General features: G+C 35.1%; 1 long non-coding RNA gene across 2 annotated transcripts in view; it reads right to left on the minus strand.

Annotated features, from left to right (window-relative positions):
- Positions 1-17440, minus strand: part of LOC128928423 (uncharacterized) — a 170691-nt gene extending 153251 nt beyond the window's left edge. For both annotated transcript variants that reach the window (XR_008473393.2, XR_008473394.2), the window contains exon 1: positions 17321-17440. This is a non-coding gene — a long non-coding RNA (uncharacterized LOC128928423). The remainder of the gene's footprint in view (positions 1-17320) is intronic.
- Between the last annotated feature and the right edge of the window lie 496 nt (positions 17441-17936).

Raw genomic sequence — 17936 nt, forward strand, 5'->3', positions numbered from 1 at the left:
ACTAACATCAACATTATCAAACATAGCTCTGCTGACCAAAAAGTACAATAGTTTATGAAGTATTTGTATCAACATTAGTTGATGATAATAAACTTGCAAGATTAGAGAGTATATCTTACAACTTTAAAAAAAGTATTGTGACATTATATATATATATGACCTTGCAGAATAATGTAGAAAGTGATAGTAGCAATCACTAAGTGCAGATTATATACCATGCAAAAATAGACAAATATTATTTTAAGACATCACGGAAAGCCATATTATTGGAATTTAATAACTGAATGTAAGGACACAAAAAACAAATATTTATATTTCTAGTAAATTACAAAGTTTCATATCCTGTAATAAGTCCCACATAATAGAATATGATGTGTATTTTACAAGGGCTCAAGTATTATAACTCAATGTAAACTCCATTATCCTCTGTTCTTCTTTATGCTTAATATTCCTTTACGGTTTTGGGGTGATATAATTGATATACAAAAATTCACATACTGAATGTGCACAATTTGATGAGTTTGGATTTATCCAAACACCAAACACCACAATCAAGATAACAGACATATCCATTACCTCACAAAGTTTCCTTATATCTCTTGGGGTAGGGTGCTGATAAGAATATTTAACATAAGATCAAGACTCAACAAATTTTGAGGTGTATAATCCTACAATACTAAATTATTACATTTAGGCACTATGTTGTACAGCAGAGCTCTAGACTTTATTCACCTACCGATATGATTTGGCTCTACATTCCTGCCCAAATCTCATGTCAAATTGAAGCAATTATAAGTTTGAGTATTACAAGTACTTTATATAAGTAGAACCATGCAGTATTTAACCTTTCGTGACTGGCTTATTTCATGTCCTAATATCCTAGGTGTTCACCCATGTTGTTGCAAACGGCAGAATTTCCTTTTTGAAGGCTGAATTGTACTTTATTGTATGTATATTGTACATTTTCTTTATCCATTCATCTGTTGATTGCCACTTGGATTCTTCCCATATATTGGCTTCCATGAATGCTTCACTGAACATGGAAGTGCAAATATCTCTTTGCAACACTGATTTCAATACTTTTGGGTATATACCCAGAAGTGGGATGGGTATTCTAATTTTTTTTGAAGAACTGTTTTCCATAGCTACTACACCATTTTATGTTTCCACTAAGAATGTACCAGGGTTGCAATTTCTTTACATCCTCCCCAACACTTACCTTTTTTAAAAAAATCATAGCCAACACAATGGGTTACAGGTGATATATCTTTGTAATTTTAATTTGAATTTTTCTGATAACACTGTGGTGAACATCTTTTCATATATTTATTTGTTGTATGTATATATGAATATATATAAATATTTATATATGAATATAAATATAAACAATGAATTAAAGACAACGACTTGAAACAATAATAAAATTTCTAGAAGAAAACATAGGAATAAATCTTCTTTACGTTAATCTTCATAATGATTTCTTGGATATAACACCAAAAGTGTTATATCCAAGAAATCATTATGAAGCCTCTACAAGCCAAAGTAGACAAGTGGTACTAGATAAAACAAAACAGCTTCTCCACAGCAAAGGAAGCAATCAACAGAATGAAAAGGCAATGTATGGAATGAGAGAAAATATTTGCAAACCTTATATTTGATTAATATGTATATTATATTTGAGTAATATGTAATGTATTAATATGTATATTAATATATATACATATGACAAGTATATGAAAAGATGTTCAACACAGTGTTATCAGAAATATATATATTAATATATATAATGTCTTACTTGGTTCCTATATGTAGCAAATCCTAAAGACTCCATACACACACGTGCACACACAAACACAAGCATGCATTACCTATTAGAAGTGATAAATTTAGTAAAGTTTCAGGATACAAAACCAACATATAAAAGTCAGTTCTAATTCAATGCACTAATAACTATCCAAAAAAGTTTTTAAAAAAAACGTTATTCTTTTAAAATAATAACATTTTTACAATAGTGTTGAAAATAATAAATTACTTAGGAATAAATTTAAGCAAGAAGGTAAAAAATCTGCATACCGAAAATAATAAAACACTGATGAAAGAAATTAGAGGAGACAAAAATAAATCCTACGTTCATGAAAAAATCCTATGTTCATGAATTGGAAGAACTAATATTGTTAAAATGTCCATACTACCCAAAGTGATCTACACAGGCAATGCTATCCCCCAAAAAATCCCAATTGCATTTTTTACAAACATAGAAAATAACAATCTTAAAAATTATTTGTAAACCCAAAAGAGCCAAAAAGTCAAAGTGACCTTGAACAAGAACAAAGCTAGGGGTACCACACTTTCTGATTTCAAAATGTAATATCAAACTACAGTAATTACAAGAGTATGATACTAATATAAAGATAAACAATGGAACAGTATAGAGAACACAGAAATAACCCCACTCATAGGGTCAACTGATCTTTAACAAACATGCCAGGAATACACAATGGAGAAAATATGCTGTCTTCTACAACTGGTTCTGGAAAAAGTGATTATCCACATGCAAAAAAAGAAATTCGATCTCTACCTCACCCATACACAAAAGCTCAACTCAATGAATTAAATACAAAGACTTGAAACAATAATAAAATTTCTAGAAGAAAACATAGGAATAAATCTTCTTTACATTAATCTTCATAATGATTTCTTGGATATAACACCAAAAGTGCAACCTCTACAAGCCAAAGTAGACAAGTGGTACTAGATAAAACAAAACAGCTTCTACACAGCAAAGGAAGCAATCAACAGAATGAAAAGGCAATGTATGGAATGAGAGAAAATATTTGCAAACCTTATATTTGATAAGGGATTTACTTCCAAAATATTTAAAGAACTCCTACAACTGACTACCAAAAACAAATGAAAACCCCAAAACAAAATATCATGTGCTGTGATGTGTGCCTGTACAACCAGCAACTCAGGAGTTTGAAACAGGAAGATTGCTTGAGTCCAGGAGTTCAAGTCTAGCCTGGGCAACATAGAAAGACCCCATTGGTAAGACAAGAACCCAAACAACAACAACAACAAATAACCCAATTAAAAATGGACAAAGAGCTTAATATTTTGATATCAAAATTCTATTTTCTTAAGTTTCAGATTGAGTTATAGTAAGTCTGTGCCTTTAGAATATAAATGCTCTTGCGGTTGTTTTTTTAAATCTAAAATAATAACCATAAAGTTTCTTTGTTCCTATCCTTATATCTTTCATTATCATGAACAAATCCAATCAAGTAATAAACACATGTTAATAAGTACCAACCCATTCTCCATTACTCTATTTGTCCCATGATCTGTGGTTTGGAAAAGCAAAAACACAAACTAACAAGAATGAAAAAAATAATTAACAACATCAAATTCTGTGACATTGACTTTATGGCCAGCATTCAGTGATAGAGAGATCTGTGTTTGCTGGCAGACAGTGAAAGTTTCATGAAATAGATGGGTGTAAATGACAGAAACAAAGATATAGATAGGATAATTCCATGACCCACGGGGAAGGAAAAACATAAAAAAGGTTAAAATAGATTTAAATTACACCAAATCAAAGAAACCTAAACGCAACATTTACATACATATCTTCTTGAGAGATTTAGTGTGGAGGTTTTCATGTTTCAAAAAGATAGACTTTATATATATACATATATATAAACATATATATTCCTTTGTATATATTATATATGCTATATAGTATATATAATATATATGCATATGTAGTACATATATGCATATACATACGGATATACTATATAGAGCGTACACACACACACACACACAGATTCAAAATGTCTTGAAAATATAATTGGCTCTCTTTAGACCAAAAAGTCTGAAACTCTCAATCCAGGAAACTGCAGACTTCCTTTAGAGATGATATTGCTCCCACCCCTCCCCCAGCCTCTCATTTGCAGCCCTGCAGCACCCTCCAAGTCTCTCTTGAAAAACAGCAAAAAAGTGTAATGCCAGTATTGTATTATAGAACCGTCTTGTTGCTATATTGAAACTGACAAAGAAAGAAATTATTTCAAAGGATAATGAAAAGTTACAACAAGCGTCATTCACTAGCATCTGTATGTCCACATTGTGTGAATGAGTATCACTGTGAATTAGTAAGCATTTCTGAAGCTTATAATGAAATAATTACATATATGTTAGTGTTTCATGATGGTGGTTACAGATCTCCTTTGGTTTGTTTTTATTTTGTTGGCTTCATATTAATGATTGCAATGCTAAAAATCAAATAAAAGCAGGTTTAAACTTGAGGCTGCCCATCTGATGTTAAGTGGATGGATAAAATTTGAGTTTTCAAAGACTAATATACATTGAATATCAAAGATAATGTTATAATGTCTAAGGTAAATTAAAAAGGTAGTATCTCATGTCTCAGAAAGTGGGGAGGGATTTCCTGAAGACAACAGTTTGAATTGTTTTTTGAATATACAAATGTACTACAATAATTGCAAGTAATGTGAAACTCCCTCATCAGCAGACTAGTGTTCTGTGTTTCCTGAAACAATGGAACCACAGCCATAAACATATTTCACATCTTGTCTGGCTTGTCTCCATTTGGAGACACAGACAGGTATTCATAAGCTCTGAGATCTGGAAAAGCCGAATAGCAAACCTGCTTGGCAGAATCTCAAGTTCTCTTTTTATTTGTTTTTGAAGAACTTAATCTTGATTTTAAAGTCATATTTGTGGCAAAGAGAGTTTAATCTGTACCATACAGAATTGTTTATTGTAATCTTAATCAAATATCATTTTATAATAATTTTTTGTCAAAATGTTAAACATTTCATGTTCATAAGGCTATTATGGTTTCTTTTGAATAGCACAATTATTTCTTTAAATTTTTGCAAGAATTCCTGACATCTGATTATTTTAAAAAACAAATATTTTCTGAAATAAAAAGTTTGGATACTCATCCTAGCCATACTTTTTAACATATTTGGTGAAAGCCATGGAACATGTAAATAAGAAGATGTAAATATCATCCAGTGATTATTAATGTGGTAAAATAAATGACATTTAACAATGTAAAAAAACCACCAAAGTTATTTGTATATCTGCAGGAATAAAAAAACTTTGCAATTAAATTTGAAATAAATGGGAGTAGAAGCTTTTCAATAATATTTTTCTTCCATTTTTGTCAACAGTTATAAGGGGAAATTATATTGAGCATTTTGGGGAAAAAATGTAAGAAACCTCATTCAGAAATGAAGCATCTTTAAAATTTCCTGTGGTTTTCTTGGATTTTTTTTGGGGGGGAGCAGCATAATATATATTCTGCCCTTGAATATTAAAAATAGAATTTATATCAATTTAATTTTAATTTAAAATTTAAGTTCTATATCACTTTTCTCAGTTCAGGATTTTGAATATACTAAAACAATTAGTTTTTGATTTAATATTGCCACTTTCTTTGCTCAAGTTTCTTAGCACTCACTTTTGAGGCTCCCTTAAACTTTCTTGCCATTTGACTTTTCCATTTTCCTTTAATTCTTATTTTATTTTATTAGTTTTGTCTGGCTTTTCTACCCAGTAAGGAACTAGTAAAATTCAGCAAAGTTTTTTAGCCAAGTTCATCTCAGTCATTAATTAGCACTTGGAATTGTTTAGGCATAAAACTATCAAATTAATTGGAAAATGTTTCTAATGTTAAAGGTTTTACATACTTCCTCATAAATAAATAATGGCTAATTTTGGAATCAGATTACAAAAAAGAAAATATGAAATTATTCTAATGAACACATGGTATGATGAATTTTTGCATTGCATGGCTATTCAATTAAGGTTTAAGTGATAATTTGGGGGCTCCTTGTCTTGCTGATTTCTTTATAGTGAAATATGTGGATTGGCTCCAGATTTTGATTAGGAAAATGTCTTTGTAGGTCATTTTCTCTTTAACACCATCTTTAGAATACTCTTTTCACAGCCAACCTTCAAATAATGGGGTTTAATGAATTTCACTATTTTCTTATTGTGATGTGTATTTATTCTCTCCACTTTTTCTGCCCATTTGTTTCTCAATTCTTTGACCTCCCTTAGTCTCATCCTATACTTGTAACAAAAGACTGGCTTTAAACTGTGTTACAAAATACATTTAGGTACACTGAAATTTTAGAGAGTTTATTTGACCAGATGGTGATTCATAAATGGAGCATTACCAAAATCCAGTGGTTTGAGCTCCACCAAAGGGCCATATGGGAAAAACTTTTATAAGGTGTTTGAGGAAGCAAGACACAGAAAATATTTGATTGGTTAAAGTGGAACAGCAGTCTTAAAGTCTCTATTTAGCAGTAACTTGGCAGTTTCTGATTGGTTGAGCTTAAGTTTCATTTCCTAGCATATGACCATTAACTATGAATTGGGTTTGTTTACTTAGGTAGGAACCTAGGATGCTGGAGCAGCCTCAGTCTATAATGGCTGCCTAATTCATTATTTTAACACCTGTTTTAGCCTGCTTTTTAAACATTTTTCCTGAGACCACATTTGCTGCACATTTGGCTTTCTCAACTACCCCTAGGCTCTAAACTTCCAAACTCCAACTTCCAGCATAAACTGGAAATCTTCTAAAATACATCATTATCATCTTCAAGCATCACAGTCATTTCTAACTAAACTCGTTTTTCATTTTCCCTTCTAAGTTCACCCCCTCCACTACATCCTTTTGGTCCAGAAAATTGTTCTGGTGCTTGCTCAACTCTGGGAGAAAAACGTTCCCCCACCAAAAACAGTACATGTGTAACACCACATTTCCATCATAACTTTATACATACCAGAGCAGAAATGTAGGTTTATTGACTCCTCAATAGAATTAAACTTGAGGAGTAGTGGCTCATTTCTGCATTTGTAACTCCTAACTCGGAACAGACATTAAAGGCAAAGTCAGTATTTGTCAAAGAAATGGATAAATGTATATCTTTACTTATCATAATTTGGACTGTTCAGAGCCATACTGATTCCATGCTCAGTTAATATGATGTATCATTTATTTCCAAGTATGTGGAATGCTAACCAAAATTTTTAAAACCTAGAGATGAATATTTTAGTTTAATAATTTTTTTCATGATTGTAATTGTTGATGGGGCAGCAATTTATTAAATTATCACGGAAAATATTTTAACAACTTTACTGAAATATAATTGTAATATCTTAATTTGTTTTGGCTGCTACAAAAAAATGCCATAGACTGGGTAGTTTATAAATGAAACAAATTCATTTCTCAATAGTTCTAGAGGATGAGAAGCTCAAGATCAAGGTGTTGGCAGATTCCATGTGTCATAGGGATCTGCTTTCTCATGGAAGGTGCCTTCTAACTGTGTCTTCACATGGTAGAAGGAGCAAGGGATCTCTCTGAGCTTCTCCTGTAAGGACACTAATGTCTTTCATGTGAGCTTTGCTCATACATTTGACAAAAGCCCCACTTCGTAATACTATGGTATTAGGGATTAGGTTTCAATATATGAATTGATTATACAAATCACACACAATTAAAATATTCATTTGATAATGTTCAATTCATAAGCTTTGACACATTTACATACCTGTAGAGTTGTCACATCAAAATTTTGAATATATCTACTACCCTAAAGAATGTCCTCATGCTTTTTTACAATCTCTTACTGCTTCTCTGATTTCCAGTCTCACTATATATGAGTTCACATTTTCTAGAATTTAATATAAATAAAATTACACAGTACATATTCCTCCTAAAGTCTGTTTTTTTTCATTCAATACAATTATGTCAAAATCCAATGTCAATGTCAAATTCAATGTCACTGCATAAAATACTAGTACATTCCTTTTTATTGCTTCAGAATACACTATTGTAGGGGTATACCACAATTTGCTAATGGACATTTGGGTTGTCTCTACTTTGGGGATATTATAAATAAATCTGCTAAGACCAATTTTTGTGTAAAACTTTTTATAGGTATATGCTTTCCTAGGCTTTAGGAAATTCCTAGGATTGGAACGGCTGGATCCTATGGTCATTGTGTGTTTAACCTTTAAAAAAAGTGTCGAAATGTCTTCCAAAATCGCTGTACCATTTTGAAAATTAAAAGTGTATAAGGCTTCCATTTGCTTCACATCCTTATCAACACTTGGGATGGTCAATCTTGATAATTTTAACACTCTACTAGGTACCTTACTGTGCTTTTAGTTTCTGTCTAATGACTAAGAATTTTTGTATCTTTTTATGTGCTTGTTTGCCATACATATATCTTCTTTGATGAAGTTTCTGTATGCCATAAATAAATTGAGTGAATTCTGGGTACATATGGCAACAAAAATGAATCTCAGAAGCTTTAACAGTATAAACCAGATAAAAGAGGAACCTCCTACAGAATTCCATTCATTTCAATTCCAAAAAGCCAGAAAGTTTGCCTAACATATAAAAAAACCAGGATCATAGTTACCTTTAAGGCCGTTTTTACTAAAAGGAAGCTAGAGTGTGTTGTTTTTTTTTTCTTTTAAGATGAAGTCTCACTCTGTAGCCCAGGCTGGAGTGCAGTGGCATGATTTCAGCTCACTTCAGCCTCCACCTCCTGGGTTCAAGCGATGCTCCTGCCTGAGCCTCCTGAGTAGCTGGGATTGTAGGCATGTGCCACCCTGCCCAGATAATTTTTGTATTTTTAGTAAAGATGGGCTTTTACCATGTTGGCCAGCTTGGTCTTGAACTCCTGACCTTGTGATCTGCCTGCCTTGGCCTCCCAAAGTGCTGGCATTAGAGGCGTGAGCACTGCACCTGGCGTTACAATATGTTCTATTTCTTGATCTGGTTGAGATCTCAAGGATCCTTTCTCTTTTTAACTTTTGAACATTTATCAAATTTTTACTTGTGATTGCTAATTTTACATATGTATGCTATATTCAATACAAAATTTAATTTTACAAAATAAAAAAAATAACTTAGCTTATGTTAACAACAAGAAGAGTACACAGCAACTTTATTAAGTGCTTCTTATTTGCCAGGTACTACACCAAATGAAAAGCTAAGAAAAAAACAGGCAGAGTGGGAAGTGGCAGAGCCAATAATAATCTTATAGACAGAAAATATTTAGATCTGGTGTTTATAACTCAGAATAAAACCACCTCTATTTAATATTGGATGTCATAAAGTTACTTGCATTGGAACCACTGTTTTCAAATCTACTATGCCGTGTGATAAGGAGACTCAATAGTTAACTTTATTATGGTATAAAGGCAGGAATATACATAAAAATAGGAAAATAAACCATAGATACTAATATTTTTGTTTGTGGGAAATTATTTGGCTCTTGCTGAAAGGGTTTTTGTTGTTTCATTTTATTTTTTTCTTTGAATGTTGTTAGATGTTTTACATTACAGTGATAGCCAGAACATAAAGAATATGTTCACAATCATTCACTCTGCTCTGTCTAGTCTTCTTTTAAAAAGGTAGCAAACAAGTTTTCAGTAAGTAAATGATGAAAGAGCACATAAATTCCATACTTTGTTTTGAAAACTGATTTCAGAGAGAAAATTTCACTGAAATAATTGATCACATGTAAAATTTTGTTAAAACTGAATATTCAAAATAAATACCTTCCAAATTTCTTGAGTTTTCAATATTAAAAGAACTGAAAGAAGAAAATAAACTTACCTATGATTTATCATTAGAGACTGATATGGTTTGGCTGTGTGTCCCCACCTGAAACTCATGTTGAATTGTAATCCTCAATGTTGAGGGAGGGACCTTGTGGGAGGTGGTTAGATCATGGGGCAGATCTCTCCCTTGCTGTTCTCATGATAGTGGATTCTCTTGAGATATGGTTGTGTGAAAGTGCATAGCACTTTCCCCTTCACCCCCCACCATGATTGCAATTGTCTTGAGGCCTCCCCAGCCATGCCTCCTGTACACCCTGTGGAACCATAAGCCAAATAAACCTCTTTTGTCCATAAATTACCCAGTCTGAGGTATGTCTTTATATTAGTGTGTAAACTGACTAATACAGAAAATTGGTACCAGAGAAGTAGGGCCTTACAGTAAAGATACCTGACAATGTGGAAGTGCTTTGGAACTGGTAATAGGCAAAGGCTGGAATAGTTTTGTGGATTCAGAAGAAGACAGGAAGATGAGGGAAAGTTTGGAACTTCTAGAGATTTATTGAATGGTTTTGAGCAAACTGCATATGGTGATATGGACAGAGATAGCCAGGCTGATGAGGTCCCAAATGGAGATAAGGAACTTATTGGGAATTGTAGTAAAGGTCACTCTTGCTATGCATTGTGCCCCTGCTTTAGGGATCTGTTGAACTTTAAAATTGAGAGAGATGATTTTAGGGTATCTGTCAGAAGAAATTTCTAAGCACTACAGCATTCAAGATGTGACCTGGTTGCTTTTAACAATGTATGCTCATATGCATTCACAAACAGATGGTCTGAAATTGCAACTTATATTTAAAAGGGGAGCAGAGCATAAAGGTTTGGAAAATTTGTACCCTGACCATTTATTAAAAAAGAAAAGCTCATTTTCTGGAAGAAATTCAAGCCAGCTGCAGAAATTTGTGTAAGTGAAGAGGAGCCAAAACAAAAAGAAAATGCCTCTAAGACATTTCAAGGACCTTTGTGGCAGTCCCTCCCATCACAGTCCTGCAGGCCTGTGAGGAAATAATGGTTTCAGGGACCATGTCCAGGGCTCCACTGCTCTGTGCAGCTTCAGGCCATGGTACCCTGCATAAGATTGGTGACTTCTATGTGGTGTTGGGCCTGCAGGTGTGCAGAGGGGAAAAATTGAGGCTTGGGAACCTCCACCTAGATTTCAGAGGATGTATGAAAGTGCCTGGATGTCCAGGCAGAAGTCCACTGCAGGAGTGGATTCCTCATGGAAAACCTCTACTTGGGCAATGCCAATGGGAAATGTGGGATTGGAACCCTGAAACAGAATTCCCACTGGGTGACTGCCTAGGGGAGCTGTGAGAAGAGGGCCATCATCCTCCAGACCTCAGAATAGTAGATCCACCAACACATTGCACTGTGTGCCTGGAAATGCCATGGGCACTCATTGCCAGCCTGTGAAATGCATTGACTATACCCTGCAAAGCCACAGGGGTAGAGCTGTCAAAGAGCATGGGAGCCCACTTCTTGATTCAGTGTGACCTGGATGTGACACATGGAGTTAAAGAAGATCATTTTGGAGCTTTAAAGTTTAATGACAGCCCAACTGGATTTTGAACTTTCACAAGGCCTGCAGCCCCTTTATTTTGGCTAATTTCTCTCATTTGGAATGGGAGCATTTACCAAATTCCTGCACCCTCCATTGTATCTTGGATGTAACTAACTTGTTTTTTATTTTACAGGCTCATAAGTGGAAGGGACTTACCTTGTCTCAGATAAGATTTTGGAATTGGACTTTTCAGTTAATGCTGGAATGAGTTAAGACTTTAGGAGGCTATTGGGAAGGTGTAATTGTGTTTTGAAATGTGAGAAGGACATGAAATTTGGAATGGTTCAGGGTCCAAATGATACCATTAGGCTCTGTGTCCTCACCCAAATCTCATGTTGATTGTAATCCCCAGTGTTGGGGGATGTACCTGGTGGGAGGTGACTGGATCAAGGGCTGATTTCTCCCTTGTTATTCTCATAATAGTGAGTGAGTTCTCAGGAGATCTGGTTGTTTGAAAGTGTGTAGCACTTCCCCCTCTGCTCTCCCTTTCCCACCACCTTGAGAAGAAGGTCCCTGCTTCCCCTTTGCTTTCCGCAATGATTGTAAGTTTCCTAAGTCCTCCCCAGCCATGCCTCCTGTAAGATCTGTGGAACTGTGAGTGAAGTAAATCTCTTTTCTTTATAAATTACCCAGTTTCAGGTAGTTCTTTATAGCAATGTAAGAGTGGACTAATATACAGACAGACAAAATCATTTGGTGATACATCATAAGATTTCAGGAGAATAGTCATAATATCTATATTTAAATTTTTGTTAGCACATTATTCTGAATAAAATATATCAATTCATTAGATCATACTAAAAATATTTCTTGCATCATCTAGTCAAGAACATTCTTGTGGAGGTCTATTGATGCAATTACACACATATGCAATTATGTTGGATGTCTACCTAGGGGTAAAATTTCTGAGTTAGAGTATATGTATATTGAACTTTAGTAGGTGCTGCCAGACAATTTTATTGAATTGGTTATACTGGTGATAAAATGTTGAACAACTACAGTCCCTGTCTATACTTAAGAAGCCTAGAATCCAGGGGAGAAGCAGAAAAGTAAACAAAAATTTCAAAATATGTTAATAAGCACCACTATAAAGGTTTATAAAAGAGCACTAAGTACTACTATACACACACACACACACACACACACACACACACACATAAATGTATGCTGAAATTTCTAAAAGAATGTTATTATTACTATCATTGTAGCATATTACTGCTTCTGTATTATAAAATAACTAAAATCTGAACCTCATTTCAAACGATCAAGCCCCATGGGAAAAATAAGTTTGGTTTTATTAACAATTTTCCAAACAATGCCTAAATGCTTGAAGTCTAGAATGGTGAATTTCAGTTGAAGTTGATTCCAGCTGTTTAGCTTTATCAAATTATTTTCAGTTTTCTTAAAGTGGTAAATTCTTTCTTGCACTTCTGACTTAGACACTAATTCTCTGGGCATCTTCAATCATAGAAATTATCACACTCTTTGGAAGAACAAACTGGAACAGGAATCAGCATGGGTTGATTGGAGAAAATTTCTGCTGATTCACCCATCTGTCTGTCACTGACACACCTCAGGAAAAATTGCCTTGGGTATGAGTATTGAAAGGTAGATTGCTGAAACTATAATTCTTGAGGCAGTGGCAATTTTTGCTGTGTGATATCTACTAACAAAAGTTATATTTGAAAAATCAACCCCGGTTGTATTGTAACAAGTCATCAAGACTTGAAAAATCAGCAAGACACAGAGGTGATAAGTAGGTCATTCTGGACAGCAGGCAACAGTGAAAGTGGTTATAAACCATATTTCTTTTAACTGACTTGTGACTTTCTGGATTCTAGCCAGGAACATCAAACCTTTGTTTTAGCACAGACTACATGCATCCCAGTCTAAGAAGAGGGGTTGATCAGAGGTCAGCAGTTACTGAGAATCACTGTGAGGGACAAAACTGAGAATTGCCAGGAAAAAGTCATATGCAAACATGAAAATTACAAGGAACAATGTAAGCAGCCTTGGTCATAAAGACAGGGGCAACGTTTTGCTCTCTATTGTATTTCAACACCTTTCAATACAAGGTGCATGTTAGTTACTTGACAGATATCTGATAAATAACAAGAGTAAAATGAATTACCTACTGAAAGAAAAAAATCTCTGATAGAGTAAATAATCAAGTTGAATGAACTAAGGTGTGGGGAGTGGGAAATACATTCGAGTTACACATGTATATCAAAGAGTGTGTTCTTGGATGTGTGTATATATAAAATCACTTTGTAAATAAACAATGTTTATAGCTAGAAGCTTCTTTTGAAATTATGCCACATTTATTATTTATTCATGTAAAATATTAAAAATATAATTTGTATTCTTTATACAAAAGAATACAATAGTGATTCTTTTTTAAGTTCGGAATTTACTACATTGCAAATATTTTTCTAAGTACTAGTCTTCATATTAGCTCTGTTTAGATACGTCTTAGTCTAAGTTCTTTAGAAAACAGAGTCTGAAATTTTATGTGCTAAGGCCTTACTGGAGGTGCAACCCCAGCGTGGCAAAAGTGAAGTCAAAAGTAAAATCAATTGCAAGGGAGGGGCAGCAAATGTGGCTGGCAGTTATTACTGAGCTGGTCATGGTTTCACAAGAAAATCAGCTGATTGTTCCATCATGGGGGATATCTTCCAGCATTCATGATGGAATACTTCAAAACTGTCCTTGGATAGATTAAGGGAAAGGAATTTATCTGTGGGCTCCTTCTGCCTCTTCTCTGTCACTAGACTAATTTCTCCCCACAGGGCATTAAAGACTCTGTTCTTCAAGATGAACCACATACCTGAAAGCACTCTTTGTCTGAGTCTGAAAGTACTGGAGGAACCTGAATCTCCTCCACAGCTCTTGCAAAGATAAATCTTAGTGTCTGGTAACCTGTGGCTTCTAACACAACTGGAATAATGAGGCAGTTTTGTAGCCTTTGTAGTTATTCCAGGGGCTGAACAAACAGCCAGCAGTGTTAGGAGATGAGAGGATGCTTGGATAGTAGAAGGAAAAATAAATGGGGAAAAGGGAAATACTAGTATGGTCAGAGTAGGAACCATTTTATGCAAATGAAGAAACAGTGACACCTGCAAGTAACATGCCCAAGGTCATATAGCTAGAAAATGGCAAAGCCAGGATCTGAATCCAGATGCTTCTGACACCAAAGCCAGTGCTCTTAAATGTACAGTAAACTGCCTCTAGTTCAGTTTAAATGGCATGCAGGAAAAAAATGTTTACCAAGCACTTTCTGTACATCTAACATATTATGAGAAATCATAAAGAAAGTAATGAAATAAATACATATGAAAATAAATCTAAAATAAATATTGTCTAGAAAGTAAATTTGTAGGAGGTCTAACACATTAAAATAATCTTACATCAATTTGTGTTAGGGATATGGTCATGGTTAAGGTGGATTGAATTTTAAAGTATTTGAGTCATTAAATAAATGGGTAAAGGCACATGACTGCATGTGAAATACAGGATCTCCATTCTTTCAAAACGAAAAATGCAAGCTGTAGAATAGTATTTTTAGTAATATCATCTACTAAAGAAAGACATTGTGAGGCACAGAAGCCAGTCAGACTGGATCACTTGAAAGAGTTAGAAGCATTTATTTCTTCTACCTTAGGCAGGGTGAGGGTAGAGCATTTTACTTTTTATATTTTATACTTTGTATTGTTCATTTTTTAAATAACAAATATTTCAAATAGTTTTAAATAATATTTTATATATTACATTTTAATGTCCAAAGTTAATATGCATTACTTAAAATTAAAAAGCAATTTTCAGTTTGGAAAAAAAAGTCATTGGCTTGTGGGTTTGTTTATTAGGTGGTTTATAAAAAATGTATGGTATCTCATTTCTTTCTTATGGCTCTATAATAGATTTTACAAAAGGATGAGCAATGACCTAAATGTCTTCTTATCTTCCTTCAATTTAACCCTTTTCAACTTCATTCTGTAAGTCTATCATTAAATATTTATCCTTCCTAAATCTGCAAAGTCTAAAAGACGTTTAAAGTCAGGCAAACATTTAGGATACACCCAAGAGGCATTAAAGCAATTATTTACAGCCTTTCCTTTACAAGACCTCAGATGCAGCAAAGCAAGTCAGCTTTTTGCAACATCTACATTTGTCTTTCTTAGCCTAAACCAAATTTAGAACAATGACGACATACTATCTCTAAGAAGACAAAAGCTCTCTAAGCCCATTGGCCAAGTTTGCAAAATCTCAGATTCGTCAAATCTCTCTAGGCTCACTGAGGAAGCTCACAGTTTCCTAGGATTTCTCAAACAACCTTGCACACTGTGTTCCTGGAAATTGTGAGTATGCCCTTCTTTCACTGTAAGAAAAAATTGCTCAGTTCCTAGCTGGTTATGATGAGAGATGTGGCTCAAGCAACTGTGTCAGCAACGGTTCAGAATTGCTATTGACGAAATAACTCCTGTATGCCTCTCATATTTCATCTTTCTGATCAGGACTATTTTGTGCAGTTTTGCTATGCCTGCCCCACCACTGCAGATTGAGTATATAGGGACCAGATAATCAGTTCCTTTTGACCTATTCATCAGTTCATAGCTCAAAAGGAACTGGATACAAAACACAATTGACACTATTCTAGAAGGTAAGACCCTTGAATTTGAGCTGACGCTTTAGAGGGAGGAGACTATAGGGCCTTCGGATGGATGAGCTTATTTTTGTTTGTGTGAGGATATATCATTATTTGAAGACAAAGGACAGACTCTGATGGTCAGCCTCATGGTTGGAAGTTTCTGACTCCAGCCAAGCCTTCCCAGAACTGTATTCTCTACCAACATCTCACTGTAACCCCATGAGAGACCCAAGGCAGAACTATCCAACTGAGATGTTCTTGAATTTCTGACAAAATCCATGAGAGATAATAAATAATTATCATTGTTTTAGGATAAGAATTGGCAAAACTTCATGTAACAGCCAGATAGTAAAAATTTTAAGCTTTTCAGGACATATAGTCTCTATAGCAAATATTCAACTTTGCTATTTTAGCATGATAGTAGCCTTAATAGATAATAGTTAAGTGAGCATAGATTTGTTATAATAAAAACTTCCATTTTGTATACATTTTACATGTTAGGAAATATTGTACTTATTTTGATTGTTTTCAACTACTGAAAAATGTAGGTAGCCTTTTTCGCTCACATGCTGCAAAAATAAATAAATAAATAAACTGGATTAGGCATGTAGGACACAGTTTGCTGATCTTTTAAGCTATGAAGTTTTGAGATGATTCACTGTATAGCAATACATACCGTGTACAAGAGCCATTGGCAGGGTGCAGTGGCGTATGCCTATAATTTCAGTACTTTGGAAGGCTGAGGTGGAAAGGTTTCTTAAGGCCAGAAGTTTGAAAACGGCTTGGGGAACATAGCGAGACCCTATCTCTGCCAAAATAACAATAATAATAATACTAATAATTTAAATTAGGTGGGCTCCAGTAATTCTAGCAACTCAGGTAGCTGAGGTGGGAGGATTGCTTGAGCCCAGGAGACATGTAATCACTGCACTCCAGCCTGGACAAAAGAGTGAGACCTTTTCTTTTCTTTCCTTTATTTTTCTAATTAAAAAAAAAAAAAAAAAGGAAGAAGAGCCATCGAATATCCTAAATAAGAAAAACCCCAAGCAGCAAAAAGAGCAAAAACTAAGTCCCTGAAATAAGATAGGTATCTGTGAGGGCCTGATTAGAAGAGTGCAGAGCAAAACAAAAGATGCCTCTCCTCCAGAAAGTTCCTCCCGTCATTAGATCCAGCTTTACCCCTGCGGTTCTTACACAACCTCATGCCAGTTCCTGTCCCTGTTCCCTCCCTTAGTCATGCTCTGAACTGAAAAGATTATTCAGTTTCTCTCAGTCTAAGAAACCCAATATTCTTTCCTTAATAATGTGGCTTTCAAAATGTGAATTTGAATGATTAATTTCATAATTGGTATTTTCAATTTATCAGTTTCGAATACAAAACTTAACATTCTGGTGTCTCATTCTGTCTCCAGTAGGAAGCACTAGGGTAATGAAGCTACCTTAAGATCAGTACGGTCGGGCCTCGCCTCGCCTCGCCTCGCCATGCCACGCCTCGCCACGCCTCGCCTCGCCTCGCCTCGCCTCGTCTCACTTTTTTTTTTGAGGCGGAGTTTCAGTCTGTTGCCAGGCTGTAGTCTGTTGCCAGGCTGGAGTCTGTGACGCAGCCTCAGCTCAGTGTAACCTCCACCTCCCGGGTTCAAGCAGTCTGCTACCTCAGCCTGGCGAGAAGCTGGGATTACAGGTGCCCGCCACCACGCCTGGCTAACTTTTTGTATTCGTAGTGGAGACGGGGTTTCACCATGTTAGCCATGATGGTCTGTCTCCTGACCTCGTGATCCGCCCGCCTCGGCCTCCCAAAGTGCTGGAAATACAGGCGTGGGCCGCCGCGCCGGGCCTTCTCGTCTCATACTTCTGCTGCTGAATCCTGCTTCCAAAAGTCCTGAGGTAAAGTGGTCCACTCACTTCCATAAGACAACTACTGAAGGCTTCTCTAAGAGAGGTGGTAGTACCGCAGATTTTCTCCCCTCAGTCCGACCAGTCCAGAGTTGTTCCTGTGGACTTGAAAGGCGTAAGGGGGTGCTGTGTTTGAATGGGATTCCTCCAAAATGAATGTGA

Source organism: Callithrix jacchus, chromosome 11, assembly GCF_049354715.1.
Source record: "Callithrix jacchus isolate 240 chromosome 11, calJac240_pri, whole genome shotgun sequence".
Classification (NCBI taxonomy): domain Eukaryota; kingdom Metazoa; phylum Chordata; class Mammalia; order Primates; family Cebidae; genus Callithrix; species Callithrix jacchus.